At 32.6% G+C, this 18937-nt stretch overlaps 1 protein-coding gene and 1 long non-coding RNA gene across 8 annotated transcripts in view; both read left to right on the top strand.

Annotated features, from left to right (window-relative positions):
- Positions 1-5052, top strand: part of LOC124630119 — a 30756-nt gene extending 25704 nt beyond the window's left edge. The window contains exon 3 of the long non-coding RNA XR_006984383.1: positions 4771-5052. This is a non-coding gene — a long non-coding RNA (uncharacterized LOC124630119). The remainder of the gene's footprint in view (positions 1-4770) is intronic.
- Positions 1-18937, top strand: part of LOC124629960 (mucin-5AC) — a 113266-nt gene that overhangs the window by 74256 nt on the left and 20073 nt on the right. The window lies entirely within an intron of this gene.

Here is an 18937-nt window from a genome sequence, read left to right as displayed (position 1 = left end):
TATTAATCGACGACAGTTTACTTCATTTATTAAAACTTCTATTATCAGGCAACTTATCTTTCCTAAAAACGCACCAACTCAAGATTTAGAATGAAAATTTATCCAATTAGAAGAATAGTGTTTAAAATACCTATGGAATGAATGTTTGTAGATAACGTATTTTCCTTTTATTAAATACCTACAAAAAAACCTTTATGTTTCAGTTTCTAACTTAAACCAATCACTTTAGAACGGTGGCGCGTGCTGCACCACGTTAGAGACTTTTATCTCAGAGAGGTACCGCGCACATAACAGTACTGGTGCGCTTAATGGCTACAGATAATACTCAGTACATATATAGGTACTACATACTACGAGGATATTGGTTCTTTTAGTGAGAGAATACTGTAAAGACGCGTTTTAAACATACGAGTGAATGCCCATTCTATAATATCTCTGGCTGGATTTTGGCCAACTATGTTGGGGTTGGCTTCCAGTCTCACCAGATGCAGCTGAGTATGAGTGATGTAGTTGGAACGACTGCCTGTCTGAACTCTTCAACCTAGTTACCTAGGTAAACTGTTCATTCTGTACACACCTACGAAATAGTACGGAAAAATGCTATGTTAGTTTACATTAAAACAATTTAATATGGGGCTAGTGATAAAATGCTATGTAATAATGCTCGTGTTCTTAGCTCTAGTTCTTTGTTCAATCGGTCTGAACGCACCCTAACATGTTTTGTGCTGGCGAGAGAATTTATAGTCGAGATTTTGTTACTTGGTAACGGCGTTCTAGCCTTGTATAAAAGAAAGGCTAACTTATTTATTGTCTATGTTACAAAAGTAGCACCATACTTATGTAGCTGAACATAAATTTCAAGGTAGGAACGTGAATAAATAACATAAAAAGTATGATTTTTTATATGCAGAAATAGAAGAATGAATATTGGAAACATTTTTTTTTGATGGCTTGCTGCTTCTGTCAATTGATATACAAAAAATGATTTAGTAATTCATCAAACGTGCCTTACGTAGGATTTATCTCAATCTATTTGGCAAAGAGATGCTTGATATAACCCACGTTTAGACAAATGGTTCAACGACTGTGTGATAAGAATGATCTGACTTTTTGATAGTGTAATGGCGTATTCAAGGTTGTTTGTGTGTCAATTATTTGGAACAAAGAGACAGCTTTTATGTGGCAAGTGGTAGTCTTTTAAAATGGTCTAATATGACCTTATTTTTGGAACGTCTGAATTCTAGTGGGCAAACAATATAGAACATTGATAATAGAAACAGAAGTGTAATTTCTAGGTGTTACTATAAAATATAAAATGTAAAACTATAAAATATCGAAGAAAATATTATTGTCATACTAATAAAATTATTATTGTAAATGAAAGTATCTAATAGGACTTTTTTGTACGCAACGTGAAAGTAAGAATTATATTTCAATCATACGTTACGGCTTGTTCTATAATTTTTATTTTAATGAGATACGTATCATGACTATGAAATATGGCGTGTAATTCATATTGTAAAAATTTGTACTTACAGAAAAAAAGCCATAAAAAGTATTAAGTTTCACTTCCTTATAAGTACATACATGTAATGTACTTTAGACTAGAATCTAACTTGGCTAAGTATAGCACTAAGTTAAAACTTTCACAGTCGGTACTTTTATGACTACTGCACCGTAATTTTAAACTGCATTTACTATAAAACTTATAGCTCCTTAAACAACCCTTTTATACTTGTTAACATCAGTTAAGAACCAATAAAACTTCAGTCCTGATTCTGAGCCCTAGGATCAAAATCTGACTTAGCTGTGCGATTGTTCGAAAGAGTTACCGCGGCCCCGGTACACAAAGGGCTCTAGAAGGAACATAGTGGGTTTTGGTCAGTAAAAGTCTGACTCTGCTCACCACTGCACTCACAACGAGAGAATAGTCATTTGATGATTTCCCATCTCTAAAAATAAGGCTGATTCTGAGTAACACCAATATAGCCTAAACCTGGAAACCGGAATCAATATGCAAATACCTATAAAGTAAGCCGCAAAGTGGTACAAATTACAGTTGACAGCAATTATTCATATTACAGCCTAGATATACAGCTGATAAATTTTCCCATTACTTCATAGTTTTCGCGACAATTAATCTTAGTGTACAAGTTGCATAACAAGAATGCCTTAAGGCCATTAAAATGCAAATTAAGCCACATTACGTGTTATATAAGTGTACCTAGGTTAGTGCAACAATTAATTCTGATAGATTGCAAGTGAATCTAGCACTTGTGTGAAAGAATAATAAAAAAAGTACAGCTTAACACACACATGTGCTAAATTCACTTGCTACTGTACCATTAGATGTGCACTTCTTTTAGGAAAAATGAATTAGGAGAGTAGGTTATTAATAAACTTAGCAATAAACTTACTCTAAAAATAAACATAGGTACAAGCATCTGAATTGAGAACCTCTTCGTTTTCGGGAAGCCGGGTGAAAAGTATTTAGGTTGATGCTGATAGCTTGTTATAGATTGTCATTAAGTTTCCCTTTACTGTCGTATGATTTACTACCATGAAATAAAATCCTCTAAAAGAAAATGCTTTTTAAACTACTTCAGCTACGAACATAGTTGCAGACATTGCACCGCTATCCGTGCGCGAAACGCTTAATTTATAGACCTTCGTGTTCCGGATTCCATAAGCTGTTCCATAATATTACGCCATTGCAATGTTACGCTTGCATTCTGGCAAATTGATGTAATTACATTTTGTACAAGTGTTGACGGCTTTACGTACAGGCGAGCGCTGAAATTGGAGCGCGGTATAGTGAATTATGCGGTTTTAATTTTTGCAATGTGCAATACTGTGATAGTTGCAGACGTCATAGAATATTACCTGAGATTATGCTATGATACGAAAGTTCCATTCTCATAGGAGGACTGAGTTCTTTAGAATCCTACATTTGCACATCAATGAATTAACGTTTAAAAACGCAAGCCAAGCCAAATCGGAGCAGACTCGGAATAGGCTCTATTTTTTACATGACTTGAATCTATTCTTTGACAACAACTGGAATGAACGAGACGCTGTATTTTTTATTTTGTATTTTTTTATTGTAAGTGTAACTAACACTGTTTTTGGGTTAAGTAGTACTGGAATTATATTGTAAAAAACCTCGCCTTGGAAAATACATGTTGTTTATTTGCTATTTAATTACCATACCAAATAACTATACAAATAATTACCACGTAATTCTCAGAAGATTAACAAGCCGTAAGATTTCAGGCCTTATCGAAACCGCTCTAAACTCCAAACTACGTAAATCAGATGAAATCGAATTAATTAAAGGAATATCTAAATAGCCATCAGTTTGTTTTCTATTACATAATACCGTTCACGCAGTACTTTGCGTTATATTCTTACGTTAGAAATGGTTGGTGTGCAGTGAATTATAAGATTAATGCGTAAGAGAACCAAGCTTGTAATCTTATAGAAATGGGCTCAGTAACTTATTTACGCATTATGTTCTTGTCGGAAGATATTTATTACTTAAATCATTTGACTCTGAATTCAATTGGAAATGTGGTAGTTTGTGAAGTTAGAAGCGGTAGGTTATTATTTCTATTGAATTTATGTATGCACTAAATTAAAGGCAGACTCGTTTTTATATCTTTCTCCGTGTGAGATGAGGCCTATGCCCAGCAGTGGGGCGATTAAAGAAGTATTTATATTGATAAGTAACATATTTAAAGATTTTCCTTGCGTTTTGTGAAATGATTTCGCAAAATTGTGTTAACATCCTCCTTGATATTCATCATCCATTTTCCAGCAATATTAATATTCTTTTTACCGTAACCAAATAATATTATCCATATAATATTTATGCCATAAAACTTTCTACAAAATCGCCTGCTCTAAACAACAAAATGATGTGCAGAACCCATTGTCCATATCACGGCTAGCTCATAAACAATGATTAATGCTACATAACACTTTACTCCCGATTCGGCGCGCGCGCATTATAATTTACGACCATAGATCGTGATCTAGCTATTTGTCTGATATTAAATGGCTTATATACTTATTGAAATATATGTATCGTGTAGGTATTTGAGCCGTTTTAGACAGGGACAAGACGTTCTAAATATTTTAGGTAGGACATTTACTGTCTGTCAGCCTTGCTTGATTTTTACAACATGTTACAATGTTATGAATACTCTCTATTTACTTACGGCCCGACTTTACACCTGTAGAAATTATAGCCCTTTTATTAGCGCGGTTTCACCAGCATTCCTTGGGCACTACAATTCACTACATAACAAAATATGCCTGCGTTACTTGGAAAGAGTGTCGAAGAGTAAAATAATTTTTTGAATTGCTTCAGTAGTTCCGGAGCCTTTAGGGTACAAAAAAGGTTTTCTTTATTATATTAGTATAGATATTTCAAAATCTCAAGAATCACTGCATCCATTTCCGAACCAAAATACATTTAGTAATTTTTGGGTATTACTCAAACAGACAGCCATACTTTGTATAGGTACTATAGGTAGTGAATTTTGATACTTGTTCCACGACATTCTAAATACTTTAGATAGGTAGGACATTTGCTAAGCGCCTGACAGGCTTGGCTTAATGTTACAAAACCTATTATTTGCATGTTCTAGTATCTTGATAGGAAATAATGTCTAAGTACATAGTTTGTAAATGTAGGTCGTGAGTGAATGGCCATTGTAAAATTTTTGTGAAGTGCACCTTATTTATGAAGTGTTTTTATTGTTTCAGGTAAAAATGGCTTCTAACATTGAGAGAAAACATGACTTCAATAATACATATACCTACCATCCCTAACTCTGACAACTATCTACTGAAAACTGCATTAAAATCGGTGCCGATAATAGAGAAACTCCTTATTTTAAGTCGGTTAAACACGCTTTAAGGTAAAGTAACAAGAATTTTGATACCGTTAAGTGAGTAATTATTGCTAACTTTACAGATTTTTTTGTATAATTTAATAGAACTTCTATAAATAATAGAAGGATAGATTATTCTTTATCGTAAAACCAAAGTATCAAAATAAATGCACTTTCTTAACGCACTTATAATTAAATGCATCTAAGACAAAAAAATAGTAAATATGAAGGCACTATCGTGACAGGTAGTGTAGATACGCGCATGCATGTTACCTACACTGTGATTGCAATGAATTAAAACTATCGTTACCATCAATTGTTTAGTCAATTTTAAAGGTTTTTTGTGACACTAGTGTATATTTTGTAAAATTTTCTTAATCTAAATATCATAAATTTTTAAAAAAGTACTTACTGTTAATCTGATTATTTGCTAAGTTCAGGAACTGATGGTCAAATCTGAAAAAAAAAAACTCAGTATGAGACATATTCAGCCTAACTTTAAAAAGTTAAACATCTATTGAACACTTGTCTGAAAAAGTGTGGCTGCAAAACGGACCTTATTTCAACGTAATAATCTGCCATTTTTTTTGACAAGTGTTCAACAGACATTTAAAAGTTTTTGTAGTACCGTCGGTACCACAAAAACTTTGAGTTAACACTTTTAGCGTTAGTATATTATTCAAACTTTTAAACTACTTTGCATCTTCCTTACGTACGTATTTGCACTTAAAATAAATAAGTTACTTATATAAGTAAATGATAATTATTATAATTGTAAAAGCTAAGATGTTCCTTACAAAACAGTTTCTGTAAAAGTTGTGAAAGTGAGACCGCAAAACCAGAAACTTGCGATATATTTGATGAAGGTATTAATCCTGTGGTATTAAAGGTGGGAAAATTCTAGAACTTCTAGTACAAATAATTATACCGTAGATACACACATAAACCTATTTTTTGTGGGAACTATATATGCTTTATGTTTCACTCTGTAAGTTTTTGTAGAAATAATAGAATCAAATATGACTAAGTGTTGAAAACTTGATTTTATTCACGACTTCGTCCGCGTCCTAAGGGAACAACGTAAAGAATCAGGATAAAAGTGGCGTCTATCCTCTATCTCTGTTCCATGGTAGCCTACTCCATATCTTATTGCTGAATTTCATCTCAATCGATTCATACTTTATATCTCGAAAGTGTATCAAACAAACTGACTTTCACATTAATTATATTAGTCAATATTATAAAGTGGTAATACTTACGTACAGAGGAAGTGCCAACGTAACTTAATTTCGCATATTGGCACAGGATTGTTCCTTATTCACGATCTTATCACTATTATATAACTGTGTCTATAGCTGCAATATTGCTCTGAATATTTCCTTGCAATCACGTTTTAATTACTCAACAAAATACTGTTAAAATGAACCAGTCTCTAATACCAAGTAATCTATCGTAGGGAGTCGTGGTGGCCTGGTGGGTAAAGGACCAACCTCTCAAGTATGAGGGCGCGGGTTCGATCCCAGGTCAGGCAAGTACCAATGCAACTTTTCTAAGTTTGTATGTACTTTCTAAGTATATCTTAGACACCATTGACTGTGTTTCGGATGGCACGTTAAACTGTAGGTCCCGGCTGTCATTGAACATCCTTGGCAGTCGTTACGGGTAGTCAGAAGCCAGTAAGTCTGACACCAGTCTAACCAAGGGGTATTGGGTTGCCTGGGTAACTGGGTTGAGGAGGTCAGATAGGGCAGTCGCTTCTTGTAAAGCACTGGTACTCAGCTGAATCCGGTTAGACTGGAAGCCGACCCCAACATAGTTGGGACAAAGGATGATAATACCAAGTAATCTATCATATCCGTCCTTTGAATTCTAAATTTTGCACTTTATATGGACAGCGGTAACTATTTTCAAGAAGTTTGTAAGTGGTATAGACATTCACAATTTTGATGTCAATGCCTAAGTTTTCTGACAAGTCTATAAAACGAACTTCAATTTTAAAGAATAACCTTACTATTATAAAACGTAAATTCTTCTATGTAAACTTTAGGAAATTATACCAAGAAAATAAAAAAAAATCCTAAAGCTATTAAATCAAATGGCTTCTATCTGGCTTACATCTCATTTTAAACAAATAATTTTGTTTAACATACCACCCATCGCGACCATTCATAAGACATTATCTGCGAGCTTGTTTTACAAATTATACAGAAATTGCTATAAATACTTCACTTAATAAGATAGGCTTTCACTTGTAAAACATTGTTGTGAATTATTCATAATTCTGTAATATGTTTTATCTCAAACTGTCACTTGTTGTTAGGGATTGTTTCCAATGTTCGTATCAGGTATTTAAATTTAAATTTGAGCTGAGCTCCACTATACGAAGCGTTAAATAAATAGTTGGCCTGAATACATTTGGATTTATTATCGGATTCTAAAATCTAGATCTTTCAAAAACAGAAATCATCAAAAATAAATATCTGTTATAAAGCAGTCAATTAATCGAGTTTATTTCTTTCAAAAGTAACATCGACATTTTCAGCAGCATGCCATTTTTTCTTGCATAGCTCTATGTCTGACTTTTTCTCATAAGTTAGATACTATATTTCCATGATTTACTCCAAAAGCCTTCCAATACAACCAGGAACGTTCATATAATACCATATATATTCACAGCCAGTCATTTTCATCTCGTACCGTACAAAACAGTGTAACCACCCACCCAGCTAGAATAACTTCACCATGCCGGATACGCCGCAGGTGGTGTCTTGCACAATTTACGCACCGTCCCTTGCTTGCAGTCTTGCAAACTTGCATTCAGTTCTAACATTACTGGTACAAAGTCTTGTGACAGCCGTAACGTAACACCTGAGTTTGTAAAATGAAATAGTACTAGTGTAGGATAAGTTATTCGCTTCCTAATGATATAGGGTGGTCTTTTATAGGGAGATTTAGTAGTTAATGTTTGAATTATACTCACTTCTTAATATTGTTTTATTGGTGGTCAGATAGGGAGTCAGCTGAATTATGTTAGACTGGAAGCCGACCCCAATATAGTTGGGAAAAGGCAAGATGACTGAAAAATAATGTTTTATTGCAACCGTTTTAACTGTTTTGCAAACGGCTACGTCACTTATTGATTCGGGCAACCAGTAAGATGAACTGACCCTAAATTCTTTAACCTTATAAAGAAACTTGTACCGCTTGTCGCTTGACCTGAACTTAAAATGCAGATTGCTAAGAGGAAAAACTTAACCCAATGAACCGTACTTTGTATGGTTGAAGATTTTTTTCACCAAAGTATACATATTGTTGAATACGACTAATGAAATAAACCAAGCAAATTGTACTTACTCGAACTTTTGCTGTATTATCCTTATCATTATATAAGTATTTTTTTTGTAACTAAGTTACTATGGTATACAATTTTAGTCAGTAGGTCAAATTATTTGATTGACGCCGACATTTTACGAGAGAAATTCTTTTTGAAAAGTCAATGTCCGAGCTACGCGATTTATCGTGTTTCGGCTAAGTAGGTGTGTAGGTCGAAACAATGATATAATGTGCTATGTAATACACGTAATTATGAAGCGTAAGAAGTATATTGTACGATAATGTTATGCATAATAGATTTTTGTGAATGGGTGACCACACATTAGACTAATAACTTATATTCACTTAATCTTGAGTTAGTGCTACTTTGAAGGTTCAAAAGCCATGTCCTGATAACTGTGTATTAGTTTGAACACTGTATGTGCTAGTTTAGATTTCAGAAAAGTTATAGCTTTTTCTATGTATATAATACTAGCTACCGCCCGCGCTTCGCCCGCTTATAGTTCGGTAATATCGCGTTTATAAGAGAATTCTTCAAAAGTCCGGGATAAAAACTATCCTATCTTCTTTCTCAAGGTCAACTCTATCTCTGTACCAAATTCGCATTTATAATATTAGTAGGGATGTTGGGTTCGGCTTCTAGTTTAACCAAATACATACGTTAGTGAGTACCAGCTAGCGATTATAATGAATCAATTGCCTGCATGACCAACTCTGTCATCTTAATAAATCCGCTAATTCGTGGTTGTCAGACTTTCTGGCTTGATGTAGAAACGAGAGGAAGTATCAGGCGATTGTTTTTTCTCGATTTATTTGCATCCTAAGTGGAGATACAATAGTTATTATATAAACCTAACGCTGAAATACTGAAAGCGTTTTCATCAATTTCACAGAGTATTGAAACGTCGTTTATTTTGTCGTGATCATGAAAAAGAAGCTTCAGACATGTTATTCTCAATTTTAAAACTGAAGTTGGGTATAGATCGGATAATTATTTTGTTAGGTAAGAAGGTAAGAATAATATAATTTGTTTTGACTGAAATATGCATAATTGTTTTCTAGCTCCGGTTCGAGCATATGATGGTATTTAAAATGAATCAATGAATTAAGTAAAATTGTTAATTTAGGTTGATAGGTCAACTCGCTAAGTTATGAAAAAAAGTAAGAAAGTAAAGCGGTTTTTTTAAATGTCAGTGTCTAAAATTAGCCTGAATATTAATTAATATTTACTGGAGCAAAACTCTTTTTTATTTTGCATAATCAAAACAACTGCCACAAAATTATTCTATTTCACGTATTGAAAGAGTTTAATTCATATTTGAATCCTAAATGACTTCACCTAAGACAAACATAAAATTAAGGTAAAAAATAAGACACATCTTCAAATTATTGATCAACTCATAATTTGCAGGATTATCTCATTTTAACAAACTATATTTAGCTTATTAAAGAAAAAAATACCACTACCACAATAACTTTGCCGTCAAAATATATCTAAAGTCTAAGTGTTAAGGTTCAATTTGCTTAAAAAAAGGTGCAAAGAATAGGAACTTTATGCATCAAATGTCATTGTGAATCATCGATATTTGGTCAATATGTCATAATGTCATGACACTCGTAATAAAATGTATACTTTGTCAATTTTATTATGAAACCGGATTTTCTGCATTTTATTGTACCTAGTCAGGGTTGTCTACTAGTACATTTCTGATAAGATACGATATTAGAAAAAATATTTTATTATTATAATTTACTGATAATTATCATCATACATTCTATCTCAATAATTATCTATTCTTTTTTATTAACGTTTAAGATTGTATTTACGGTAACAATATATTTTTTTAAACTTGACAACCCTGGTGTCCATATTAAAATGTATACTTATCACACCTAATTAGCGAGTTATATTTTAATAAATAGGTGTGAATTATCTTTGTTTTTATTATAAAAAATACCGTTTAGAGATAACGTTTCATTTTAAGCAGTATACAGAACAAAGTAGGTACTCATAAGTGCCACTAAATGGTATTTTAAAGGTACTTAGTATGTCGAGTAGTTACTAAATAAGGATCTTGTTTTTATACTTAATACTATTTAGTTCTAAATGGTAGCTGGCTATAAAGTCTTCTCGTATTGTTGAGGGTAACAACCTGGTAATTGCTTCCAACATGCGTTGGCGCTTGCGCTAATATGCAAATAGAATATTGCTTCTCTTTTATTTTGATACAATGATATAATATAAAATTAAAAGAAATAGGAATTGGTTTAAAGGTTCACTTATATTATTTTAGTACAACACTTAGGGTGTTGTGCTATTCTTTAAAAAAATATGAATAGTTCAGTTGAATTTTAAACGATGTTCTGTCCATGTATCCTTTTTTGACGTCTTGTGATCTCAATATAGCCCTATTTTTATATATGTTTAAAAAAAAAACTTACATACGTTTTATCTTATAACTTGCAGTAACACTGTTTCCGATATTTTTGCATATATGTCTGTTACATAATAAATCAATCAGCATTATGCAGGCTTTTGTCTGTGTTTATGATTACGTAAAAAAAAGCAGACAAGGTGTGTTAACAAGTCTAAACTGTCTAATCAGACTAGGTCGATAGGTCACTCATACAGACACTCAAACACGCTTGTGAAGTGAAATAAATCATAATCAACACCAATAACTATCAAATTAATACCTAAATGACCTTTATGTTTAATTCTGTGTTGGACTTTCAAATCTTTATTATAGACGAAGTTATAAACTTATGATTGGTACTTTGGCTTCTATTGAATGTTGAGGTAGGTCTACATTGGAGAATCATCTGTTGACCAAAATCCATTAGAGAACTCCCATTATCCAAATTCAGAATCAAACTTAAAAAGTGGTTACTAGACAAATGTTTTTATACGGTTTCTGAATTTATTAAACACAAAAACGCATGATACAATGCGTAAGTAGTGTCTAACACACTATGATGATTGTTTGTAAGTAATATTAAAAAGATTATAAATTAATAATGTTTAATTTAATATTTTATGTTGTGTGTAATTAAATAATGTTTAATTTAATATTTTGTGTTATGTGTAATTAAATAATGTTTAATTTAATATTTTGTGTTATGCGTAATTAAATAATGTTTAATTTAATATTTCGTGTAATTGAATAATGTTTAATTTAATATTTTGTGTTATGTGTAATTAAATAGATTGTGATTGTATAATCTCGATTGTTGAATTTTTATTGAATTGTCTGAAATAACACTTTTGTATGTGTATGACACTGTAATATTTATTTTTATTTATGTCAATGTAGTATGTACCAGTGTCTACTCGAAATTTGCATACCGATTGAGCGGTGAGATATGCATGTACGTTATGTAATTTACCAAAACACCTGTACCTAATACCGTGTCTCTGCAAATAAAGATTCTTATTCTTATTCTTGACTGTACTTCGGTTCCGAAACTTCTGAACTGATTTGAAATAGTCTTTCTGTGTTGAAATGCTACACTCTTCCCGCGTAATTAAGGCTGTATTTTATCCCAAGGGACGGGGGTGAAACCGCGGGAAAACTGCCAGTATGAAATAAATCGGATCCCTTCGAGATGAACCTCAGGAATCGCGAATCTCCGGAACTAAACCTATTATAATCGAATTCCGAAAAAAAAACCGATTAAGTCTCTCGTTGTAAGAATGATCATCGTCTATTGTATAATCGTCTACACTTATCAATTTATCGAGAATCTAAGAAAAGTAAACGTCGAGTGACAACGTCCGTCTATGTTACCAGTGCAGACTATCCTTTAGTTCGTCCATGTATCCGTTTGTAGAACCATCAGTCATTTAACATATAGCTGTCAATACTATAAATATAGGCTGCGCTTACTACATATAATCAGTGTTTAGATAATATTAGTGTATATTGTCTTATATAAGTGCTGACTATTTCGAAATATTAAGGCTAGATCTAGCCTTATTAAAGTAGCCTTAGTATCTATACTCACATAATAATTCGTGATGGATCATATTGATGATAAGGTTTATTGATCGGGATGCTTTTATCCTTGTATAATTTTCCAGAGGTTGGTTCTGATTAATAGAATTTTCAATTTTAGGCCATTTTAGTAGCGAATAGGTGCAGCATTTCCTGGTACTTTGTAAAGCTTCAAAACTATGATAATGTCGTCTATCTCGCAAAGTTTAATGAGAATAATATTAACAAAAGTGGCACAATAGAACACTAGAAATTCCTTGTAGATTTATTTACTTTCTTGGCAAATATTCCTACAGTCAAGTCTCAATATATAATTAAATACCTATCAAGAGTTTAGGCATACTTACAACAGATTTAAAGCCTAAAGCTATGCCTGCTTAATATATGTAATTTGAAAGCGCTACAGTTCTTACTGTCACGATAAATTCATGATCGCTACCGGCCAATCGGATTCGGAACACGGAACGACGGAACAACTTTTGTTACTGAATAATAATTGTTATTAGATTATCTGTTACCGGTATTGATGTGTGAAAGTCATTCAGGCGTTTAGTGTCCGGTTTTTTTGCCGGTCGGTATTGATATTTGTAGCAAGATACCACGTGTTGACTGTTAGCAATGTCGTCGGTTGTGGGATATGTCGGTGTGTATGGCATTTGTGTACCTTTCATATGACATTCTATATTGATTGATCTATATTAGTATTGAGTAACTATTGCCTGTATTTCTGATGAAATGAAATAAACATTGATTTTATATCATAGAAGTCAAAAGAAGCAAAATAGGCCTGTTTACAACAAACAATATTGTATGTTAAAAAAGAAACAAATGAATGACATGCATTCAAATTGTAATGGAATAAAACTTTCTATCAAATAGTGGTTTAATAAAGCAATAACAATGTTTAAGTGGCTTTTAGTTTCGATTTAAATATGTACATTATTTAAGATACAAGCGATGGGCGATATGGTGATTCCTAGAGGAAGTTTTGTAAAGAAAAACGACAGGGTGACAGAGTTCATCATTCATAAAAGAATCTTTCCTTTAGATATGTGTTAGTAATTAGAACATCAACTCGTAATTTTGTGATTTTTGAAATAATTTACCTACTTTTGTAGTATGCAACACTAATAAAAACCAATACTTTTTAAATACACGTATTCAAAGATGAATTTGAGTACAGTAGTATCTGCCAATAAAATGCATTGTTTTAAAAACTGTATATATTGTAAATAAATCAACGGCTAATATTATGTGCACAGCCCACCCACATTTCCGCTTACCATTTGACCTTTTATATTGTTTCTCAAAATACCTAACAGTATTGCGACAGTCACGAATTGTCTGCGGTCACTGCAGGCTGTCAATTACTCTTTACTTACATAACGAATAAAAATATTTTGTGTCAGAGGTGTCGGCCATGATTTAATATCTGATAAAGTTAGCTCATAATTTCTTGAGACAGGCGACACAGTGTGAAATGTCTGGGTGATGTCACGATTCTGCTTTCATTCTTTTGTTTCATTCTGTTGATGTTATTTTCAAAGTAATACTACATATACATATATCGGTATATACGTATATTTCAGAATGTCGTCAAAATTATTATAGCCAATTACTTATTTACAAAAATAATTACTTTATCGTTTTTTTTGTTAAATATTTCTTCTTCTATTATAGTCACCACCTAATAAATTAGTAGATATAATATTCTGATCATTGCACACTTACACTGTTGGCCAAAGGCTGCATTTAAAATAATGTAGTAAAATGCTCCAATATTAAGTCGCTCGCAGCTTTCCGCTTGCGCCAACTGCATACTTTGTCCAGTATTGCGATAGTCATGTGCTCTGTCTACGGGACCGAGCACTTGCTGCGCCCACTTGTCACGGGGAATGCAGGAAATGTCGAAACGAATCCAATTGGATCACCTAAATATTTAAATTATTAATCTAAATATCAATATGGTTCAATTTTCTGCTTACACCAACTTTATGTAGGGATTTGAAGAATATAATATTATTAAGTGAATCGCTCAAGCGACAAATCGCTCACCGCCGATCACTTATACCATTTTCATACGTTGGCCAGTATTGCGATAGTCACGCGCTCTGTCGCCGGGACCGAGCACTTGCTGCGCCCACTTGTCACGGGGAATGCAGGAAATGTCGAAACGAATCCAATTGGACCAACTATGAGGTAAGACGACTGGACAATAGGATTTTGCGCTGAGATTAATGTTGGTTTGAAATTGTCCGCTTATTGTGGTTTCAGGAAATATAAAGTGGGTTTGGACAGTTAAAAAGTTTGTTTAAAAAATTCTTTTTTTTTTATTTTTACGTATTTTTCTTTTTTATTTGTGTTAATCGACATATATTAACCAGTACATTAACGCATTTCATTTAATGTGATTGTGAACGACACACCCGATATGTATGTAGTTTAGTAAGAAGTTTGTTTCTAAAATATTTTTATTTATTCTACAATTTGCCGTTAAAAATGGAACTAAGCTGCTCACTTTAATGTCCTCAGTGAGCAATCAAAGAAGAAAGTTTTTGAAACAGAGAAAGCGTTGATCTATGTTAATTGTTAAGGACTTAAGACATTTTTGGAGACTACGAATATCACAGTCAGTACTGCTTCAAATAAACTGTACCCTTACCATTGCAAAATATCAGTACCTATCAAATCTATTTCAGAGTAATTCCTTATCAATGACACTTGGTACAAGACACCAAAATACCAACAACTGTGGCCCAGTTTGAAATTGCCTAACTCCCTTCCTTAAATACCTCACTGTAGGTGTAGCCTATAATGTTTCAGTATTGGTTAATTTAATCACTTTCAGTATTGTCTTGTTTATGACCGCAGTGGGCGCCTGACCTATCACGAATGATTAAAATTGAAATTACAATAGTAGACCAGTGGACCAGAATTTGATTGGTATGTGCCACTCCATTTAATTGTAGTTCTATTTTGAAAGAATAACTTGATTTGCATATAATACTTTTGTTGGTTGTGAAGACTGTTTTTTAACTATAAACTTTTACGTGCTTTTTTCACTTAAAAAATATAGTTCATTTAATTATATGTATACCTTGTTCACGCCAACCGGGACTTACAAAAATAAATTCTAGACACTAAATTTAACAACTACGTCCAAAGATCATCAAAACTAGATCGAGCGAGTGTATAAACATTAATTATATAACCTCCTAATAATATTTAGACAATTTACAGATCACGATCATTGATCGAAAAGCGATTATCGATCAAAGCAATACTATAAATGATTATCTTGAGTCTTGTGAAATGTTCTCACAATGCACTAACAATTTTTCTGTTACGGTATGCCATACTAAATGTCTAAACCGTTCAATATTTAGCAATATAATACCATGGGAATCTTCGTTGTAACCTTAAATGTTATTCTATGTTTATCGATTGATAGCATTTGAAACATTATTAAAATGGTTTCAGGTGAGGAAACTTAGGTCTCGTTAATGTTTAGTAAATTTTAGCGTGATGTACGTATGTATGTATCAATGCTCCTATAGTTTACATGCTAAACAGTACCGTATATCGTCACAAATTGTGTTTTCTCTTCTGTCCGCCCGTCCGTCCGACTGTCACCATGTCATGAACCGTGGTATTTAGAGAATTAAAATTTCACCAATGATGTATTTCTGTTGCCGCTACAACAACAAATACTGAAACTAGAATAAATAAATATTTTGGGGGGCTCCCATACAACAAACGTGTTTTTTTGCTAAATTTTGCTCGAAATCCAACTTAATATTATAATTATGGAACGTTTTATAAAATATAGTACGGAACCCTTCGTGTGCGAGTCCGACTCGCACTTGGCCGGTTTTTAGATTTACAATCATTTAAGACACGTAATTTATTCAAATAAATTCAATTGGAAATCATGTCACATTCTCCAAATAAAATAATATTGACGTCCAAAATATCCAGGTATTAAATAATTTCTAGTGTTCGTGACTAGCTGTCAGCTGATTTGTGAACGTAAATTGAGATTGTCTGCCCTTTGTAGGCAATAGGAATGCAATGTTATCGCGTTACGTGAATTTGTAAATTATCTCCACTTAAGCAGTGCTTTGGTATTAAAAACTAAGATTTATACGTGTATAAAATAATATGAATTTAGAAAATTTTAAACCTTCATTAGCGCTTAAAAGTCAAAAACAAATTTTAACTTTTTAATATTAGTAAACGGCATGCCTCTGTCATCCCCGGTGTGGTCTCCAAGAGCTTTGATAATGGACCAAATGTTCTTATAATATTTCAGTATTACATATCATAAGTTGAATGTTATTTTGTACTTTATTATAATGTTCTTGTTATTTTATGCGCTGTATAAACGTGCTAGCGATAAATATAAAGGTTCTCGCTTCGTAAGCAAAAAATAGAACTTAATATAATCTCTGCCACAAAGTGTTGGTCTAATAAAACCTTTTTTGTTCCAAGTTATCTGCGATCGTGTATTAAAATATTTTATAGAGCACTGACCTCTGTACAAACACTACGTAGAAATAACTAAAGCACATGAAAAAAGGTTTATAATCAACCTCCTTTGTACCAACATTTACAAGTTGCGTTATTTAATTTAGGTACCCGGATACTGGCAACACTGCCTTGACATTCTCAAGAGAGAACTGTCAAGGAATAAGAGGTTTTATTGTAGCAAAAACAAAAAATAATCGCACAGTGACACAAATGACAAATCCGTTGGACAAAAATTATGAACACAATCTCAGATGATATATACGATAAGACAGTTAATAAAGATTTTAAATTAGTTTGCTCTTTGTGTTTTTTACTCATTATTAAAAAAAAAATATTTAAAAAATCATGACATTAATTTTATATAATATCTACCTATTTCCTGCAGACTTAATCAATTAACGGACCATTTTATTGGAGTTCGTTTTTGTTTAATTGTTATTTAAATAGTGTTTTTTGTCGCTATGATGACTTGTTATTATTTAAAATGTTAATACAAATTGCCAATTTTAATTTGAAAGGTAGGTATATAATTGTTTTGAAAAGATTATTCGGTATTTTGGTAGGCATTTTAAGCCAATGATTCATAAGATTTACTTAAGTGTTAATGCTTATTTGTGAATATTATGACATAAACATAAATCCAGATTTACAGTGAAATATTACATTGAAATTATAATAATGGGCAATGTCTAGAAATGATAGATTTAATGATGACATTTGCACAGTGGTTCTACTTACACAAATTATGGGCATAGTCTAAACCTATGTAATGGTCGATATTACCAACAAAGTTGCACTTTTAAATGGTTATCACGATAATAATTTGCGCTACTAAACTATTGTATCAACATTGTAATTTACATATAAATTTTATATCATCTTGAGATATTATCTCGATCTTCACGATCTGCCACCCACAATACAGTTAAGAATCTTGACATTTTACTCGAGTTCAAAGGAAACGCTATTAAAACCAATTTGCATATTAGGTGGGCAATATTTGCTCGGTTTAATAACGTCTAATATTGCACGGAGGTTAAAATGCATATTGATGCGGACAAAAAAAAATAAGAGGATAAATTGATATGTAATGATTTTATTTTTTGCACTATTAACATTAAATGATGTCTGAATTGGTAATTCAAGTAAAAAACAGGAGTGTTGGAACTGTTGATTTATTATAGTGGCATGCGAATTCCGCTCAGGACATTGTAGACGTAATTGTTCAAGGTAATGATTTAAATAGAGCAGGAAGTTATTACAAGTAGTCGCTAGCCGATAAGTAGTAATAAATAAACTTTTTGTACGTAATTAGATAAGTCGTAAAATCACAGACTAGAAATATTAAGGATATTTTTCTGGCCTTGATTTTTAACGTCAAATATCGATATCTGCAATTATTCTTCAATTATTTTTGTTTTTATTTTTACGAAAAATGCCATCTAATTCAACGAAATGCCAAGGTTGCTTGTCAGATTAAAAGTGTTCTACATTAAGGTAAATAACAAGTTTCTGGGACGTCGGACATTTTTCTTTCACGGTGACAAATCAATGATAAATTAATGTCGCCATCTACAGTTACATTACAAGAAACATCCGGCATGGTTTATGTTGATATAAAACTTGACTGTATTTACCGAAGGAAATCTTAATATTACCTTTAAAAATGCAAGTATTATTACTTAACATTCACTTAATTAAAACTTTGCGCGGGAGACGTTATTAGCAACTCATTTCAATATGACCGTCCTTCCCAAGACAACTTATAAACAGATACCTATTAGCAGTCTAGAACACTTCATTCTTATTATTACGCAAAACAAAGGAATTACGTGTGCTTAGAATATAACCTTTCCTTTAGAAACAGAACCTTGAGACAGTTTAGAGTATCGAATGTTGCAACGTAGAGGCATATTTTAGAGTAGTTGTGCATAAAAAAAGTGAAAAGGCGGCTATTATTACGATAGCGAGGCCGTACACCGTGACAACTAAAGTAAGTACGAGGTTCAAGCGATGAGTGGGCAGCGATAACATCGGAACTCACGATGACATTATGCTCCATTTTTTTTTCTAGAAAATGTTAATGGATGTACACTGTGCAGGGCTCGTGTGTTGATTACTCGAGACAGAAAGTAAGAAGTAACTAAATATATTTGTTTATGTATTGTATACGAAAATTTA

This window comes from Helicoverpa zea, chromosome 1, assembly GCF_022581195.2.
Source record: "Helicoverpa zea isolate HzStark_Cry1AcR chromosome 1, ilHelZeax1.1, whole genome shotgun sequence".
NCBI classification, from domain to species: Eukaryota; Metazoa; Arthropoda; class Insecta; order Lepidoptera; family Noctuidae; genus Helicoverpa; species Helicoverpa zea.
This window is presented reverse-complemented; position numbering and strand designations above follow the sequence as displayed.